We start from the raw sequence: 6,000 nt of genomic DNA, 5'->3' as shown, positions 1-6,000 counted from the left end.
GAAGGATTGTGAAGAATTGGTATCTACTCAAGGGCTTCATACTAACAGCCCTGCCTTATGCCAAAGGGAACCATGGTGTGGACTCTGGGTTCCTTCTATTGCGTGCTATGTATCCTCTTCAGTTCATTTTCCTAAAGTCCAGGGCCATACATCTCCCAGGGTCTGGGAGAGGCAATCTGGAATGGTTCAGTGGAATTAGGACCAGGAGGTTAAAGACCAGTATGAGCTTGGCCAAATCAGTTTACAATCCAGGATTCAGACTTCCTGACCTGAAACAGAAGGGGTTGAGGAGAAAAATGGCTCTTTCCATCATAGAATTGTGTCATTTTAGACATGGTAAAGCCCCAGAAGTCACCAAGACCAACCTCCTCATTGATGGATGAAGAAATGGGACCCAAAGAGTCAGTTCTCCTACCTCCCAGATCTGTGCTCAGAGTTCCTTAGCATTGCAGCTGTCACCACCGTAACTCCTTATTGTGCACCTACCAGGTTTGGAGCACTTGGCCAGGCCACCCACCCTCAACTTTGATGATGTTGGTGACCCAGAGTCAATTTCAGGGTTCAGTTTGAAAGAGGACTTTGGGACCCTCTGGACAGTTCCTGGCACCTTATTTACATGCACTTTTTGTGTCCAGTGTGGGTAGAGTGGGTGTGTAAGGAGAAATGTAAAAACTTTAGGTCGTTGCCAAGTTCCTTACATACCTGATGTTGTGGTTTGACTATTTCAGGTGTTGCAAATTTCAGGTATTGCAACTTAATGGCCAATGCAATAGTATTAACAGGTGGAGCCTTTAAGAGGCAATTAGACCATGAGAGCTCCTTCGTTATAAATGGGATTAAGGGCCTATAAAAGAGGCTTCACGCAAGGCTGGGCTTTCTTGCCCTTCCACCTTCCGCCTGTAAGGATGCAGCGTTCCTCTCCCTGCCAAGGACACAGCAACATGGCACCATCTGGGAAGCAGAGACACAGGGCCCTCAGCAGCTGGCACCTTGATCTTGGACTACCTGGCCTTCAGAACTGTGAGAAATAAATTTCCATTCTTTATAAATTACCTAGGCCCAGGTATTTTGTTATATCAGCACAAAACTAAGACACTTGAGGAGAAGGTGAGGGAGGGGTTCACCGCTGCAGTACTCAGTTGGGTTGTGGCGGCAGTGGGCACGGACGCCCTGGGTCTGTGCCCTGCTCAGAGCACAGCATGGTGGAGGTGGAGAGGAGGTGGGGAGTATGCTGCCAGGTTGGTGACAGGAGGGTGTGCGTATTCCTCAGCCCGCCCCCAGTGATACTCACTAAAGGGCTGTGGACCGCTTCCTTCAAAGAGCTCGGCAGGCTTACTAATCCAGTCTGCAGGGGTGCTGTTTTGAGTTGTCTTCCAGAGCTGAGCTGAAAGAACACTTAATTGTTCTACCAGGATGGAGTTAGAGCAGAGGGTCCCCAGGGAGGACATTTCCAGAGAACTTACTGGGGATCACTCTGGTGTGTGGGAGTGTGGAGAGAGGAGAGAAAAACAGAGACAGGGAGAAACAGAGAAACCCAGAGATTGAGTTTGAGGAGACTTTTGTAAGTGAAGGTTTCCACCATCCCTGGGTGAGTGCGTCCCTTTAAGGGAGAAGGGGGCTGGCTCCCATTCAGATCTACTCATCCCTGGGGAAGATAGCAGATTTTTCCATTAATAAACCTAGGAGTTTAAAGATCCACAAAGTCTAAGTGGGGAATTGAGTTGGCAGTCAAACCTTTGAATTAAAGCTTGGTTTCGGAGTCTCTGAGGGGCTGGGTGGGGTGAGGATGGCATGGGTACCTCACTTAAACAAATGAATCCTGGAAAAGATCTGGAATTATCTGGCTTCACCTCCCTCCCACCGTAGGATTCTCTCACGGATGATCATGCAGCTTGCGTTTCAATTCTTCCATTGACAGGAAATTTACATACCTCTTAGTAATAGCCTTGAAGTCCAGCTGTGGGCCGGCCTTAATTGTTAGAGCCTGCTTCCTTGCGTGACATTGAACAGCCGCCCCTTGGCCCTAGTTCTCTTCTAGATCCAATCATTTACACCGACTTTCAACATACTGTCTTTCAGATTTCCAAAGAGAGCTAGTGTTTAGTTACCACCTTACTCTTTCCCCTTGTTACGTGTTTTCTTTTTCAGGCTAAATATCCTCAGTTCATTCCACTGTTGATCACAGAACACAGCTCTAGACTCTTCTATACTTCTCTGGATGTTTTCTGATTTGTCTGTGTGAGCTATGGCCTGGCTCTTCCTTCTCTCCGCAGCCCAAGAAGATTGTAGCACTGAGTGTGGTGGGTAGGAGTTTTCTGAGTCTTCCTGAATGATTTTCTGGCACAGTCTGGCCTGTCCTGTGCCTAGTGACTATTTGTGGCTGCCCAAAGGTAGTGACTTTGCCCAGGGGCGTAGGCTCTGGCCTGGGAAGCTAGTTGTTCCCAAGAGGTGTGGAAGAACTAAGTTGGAAAACACTGCCTGTCCTTTTCAGAGATCTGCCTACTCCCCAGAATGGCCCATGCTTCTCATTTTCTCCAGGACAGCGGCACCCTACGGCCCAGGGTCACAGCATAGAATTAATTTTGGCCCTAAGGAGTAGATAATGATCTGGTATCCCTGACCTCCATGTATCCATCCATCTATCCATCCACACATTCAGTCATTTATCAGCTGTACTGAGCACTAACCATATCACAGGCCGTGGACCAGGCATGGAGATGGGGCCTTTGGGACGCAGGTTCCTGCTGACTGACCTGTCTTCTCTTCCTGAGCCCCACCCCTCTGTGAGTAGCCAGAGACCCAAAGACAATTTAAGAAGATCCAGGGAGATTAAGGCAGAGGCTCAAGCAGCTCACGATCTAAATAAAGTAAGCATATAATGAAAAATTTCAGTGAGGGGGCAAAAGGGAGCATCCCCATTGAAGGGGATATTGGAATCTCAGGCAGTGGGGTAGGAATGAGGAGAGGAAGATTGGGGGGACATGGAAGTAGCAAGCTTAGTTCCAAAAGCATGTGCTTAGATAGTGATTACATCTCTTATTGAATTGAAGCCAATATACTTAATTTGCTTAAAATTCATGCAACTCTAAAAAAGAGTGAGATTTTTATATTTATCACAAGGGGGCATGGATTTTTAAAAATGCCAAGAACCCCTGGCTTAGAGCTTATTTGGAAAGGTTAGGCCCTTCCCTCCCTGTTTCTGTTCTCCCTTCCTCCTGAGATGGATGGAGCTATTTTTACTCTCGCTGCTTATGGCTCACAGTTCACTGATTCTGAAGAATCGGGGACTATTTTCATGGCACACCCTATAGATCAACTTCTGGGACCTTCCCTCCTTCAATTCTCTGGCTGCTCACGAAGGGGCAGGGCTCAGGAAGAGAAGAGAGGTCAGTCCGCAGGAATCTGCATCTTGCTGCTGTGCCCTCTGCCCATTGTCCGGACTCTGTGCAAGCCACTTTCTTCCAGACAGCCTCAAATCTTAGCTGCTTCTGTGCCCATAAATGCCCAGGGTTCTTGGGCCGCCCCAGACCCTTTCCATCAGGGAAAGTGAGTCCAGGCTGAAGGTGGCAGCTATTCCATCCCCCCCATGCCATGGTGCTGACGTCCCAGAGGGCTCTGCCCATGGATGCAGAACAATCTGCAGTAATGAAACTCAGAGTAGGCAGGGGACCTATTAATAGTGAGCAGGGACCGTGCCCGTGTATCAGTCAGCTGCCTCGTGCTAGCTTCTGGAGCCAGAACACAGCCCTACCTCCACGTTCTTATCCCTATTTCCAGAATTTGCTTGGCCTTTCAGGCAAAAGTGTTCCAGGTCAAATGGCCCTGGGGGGACATTGTCCCCTTAGCTTTGGTTCCTTTAGCCAAGCACCTGTCACTTCCAGATGGGATTTGCCTGTGGGCAGGAAGAGAAGGGTCAGCCCTACCTTAGTTCTGATACCTAGTAGGTGCTCAGTAAATGTTGATTGAATGAAATGTGCACTGGGCTGACAGCAGGAATGGCCTTTGCCAGATAGAATTCTTGAATTCTGGAAATGATTTTCAGGGAGAGAAACATTCCCTTGGATATATTCCTTTAGTATGTATGTATATATTTACTTAAAAATATTAAGGGGTTATAAGTGTTTTTGTTACATGTCTTATTATGTCTTGTATAATGCTTAAATCAGGGCTTTCGGTGTGCCCATTACCAGGATAGTGTTCATTGTACCAAATAGGTAAGGTTTTATCCTATGTCCACCCTCCTGCCCTCCCCCCTTCTTGGTTTCCCATGTCCTTTACATCACTTGGTGCCCACGTGTACCCATCTATTACTTCTCACTTATTAGTGAGAACATAAGGTGTTTGATTTTTCCATTCCTGAGATACTTCACTTAGGATAATGGTCTCCAGTTCACTCCACATTGCTGCAAATGACCTTATTTCATTCCTTTTTATGGCTGAGTAGTACTCTGTGGTGTGTGTGTGTGTGTGTGTGTGTGTGTGTGTGTATATACACACCACATTTTTTTATCCACTAATGAATTGAAGGGCACTTAGGTTGATTCCATATCTTTGCAATTGTGAATTGTGCTGCAATAAACATTTCTAGTACAGATATCTTTTTGATTAAATGACATCATTTCCTTTGGGTAGATAACCTAGCAGTGGGATTGCTGGATCGAATGGTAAGTCTACATTTATTTCTTTGAGGAATCTCGACACTGTTTCCCATAGAGGTTGTTCTAATCTGCAGTCCCACCAACAGCATATAAGCGTTCCTTTCTCTCTGCGTCCATGCCAGCATCTATTGTTTTTTTGACTTTTTAGTAATGGGCATTTGGATAGGGGTAAAGTGGTATCTCATTGTGGTTTTATTAATAGTTTGCATTTCCCTGATGATTAGTGAGCATTTTTTCATATGTTTGTTGGCCATTTGTCTATCTTCTTTGGAAAAACTTCATGTCATTTGTCCACTTTTTGATGGGGTTGTTTGTTTTTTTTTTCCTTGCTGATTTGAGTTCTTTGTAGATTCTGGATATCAGTCCTTTGTCAGATGTATAGTTTGTGAATGTTTTCTCCTATTCTGTAGGTTGTCTATTAACTCTTGATTATTTCTTTTGCTGTGCAGAAGCTTTTTAATTTAATCAAGTCATATTTATTTATTTATTTTTATTGTTGCTGTATTTGCCTTTGGGATCTTAGTCATTAATTCTTTGCCTAGGTTGATGTCTAAGAGTTTTTTCTATATTTCTTCTATAATTTTTATGATTTCATGTCTTACATCTAAGTCTTTTATCCATCTTGAACTAATTTTTGTATATGGTGAGAGATAGGGGTCTTCTTTCATTCTTCTGCATGTGGCTATCCAGTTTTCCCAGCACCATTTGTTGAATAGGGCATCCTTTCCCCAGTGTATGCTGTTGACTGCTGTGTCAAAGATCAGTTGGTTGTAGATAGATTTTATTTCTCGCTTCTCTATTCTGTTCTATTGGTCTATGACTCTACTTTTTTTTACCAGTACCATGCTATTTTGGTTACTATAGCCTTGTAGTATAATTTGAAATCAGGTAATGTGATGCTTTCCAGATTTGTTCTTTTTACTTTAGGTTGCTTTGGCTATCCAGGCTCTTTTTTGGTTCTAAATAAAGTTTAGGATTATTTTTTTTAGATCCATGTAATATGACACTGGTATTTTGATGGGGATTGCATTGAATCTGTTCATTACTTTGGGCAGTATGAACATTTTAATGATACTTCTACCAGTCCATGAACAGGGGATGTTTTTCCATTTGTTTGTGTCATCTGTGATTTCTTTCATCAGTGTTTTGTGGCTGTCCTTATAGAGGTCTTGAACCTCCTTTGTTAAGTATATTCCTAGGTATTTTATTTTCTTTGTAGCAATTGTGAATGGTATTGAGTCCTTGATTTGGCTCTTTGCTTGTCTGTTATTAGTATACAGAAATGCTACTGATAGGTGTACATTGAGATTTTGCTGAATTTGTTTATGAATTCTAGGAGTCT

Source organism: Propithecus coquereli, unplaced genomic scaffold, assembly GCF_000956105.1.
Source record: "Propithecus coquereli isolate 6110/MARCELLA unplaced genomic scaffold, Pcoq_1.0 Scaffold9, whole genome shotgun sequence".
In the NCBI taxonomy this organism is placed as follows: Eukaryota; Metazoa; Chordata; class Mammalia; order Primates; family Indriidae; genus Propithecus; species Propithecus coquereli.
The sequence above is the reverse complement of the archived record's forward strand: the minus strand, read 5'-3'. Positions refer to the sequence as shown.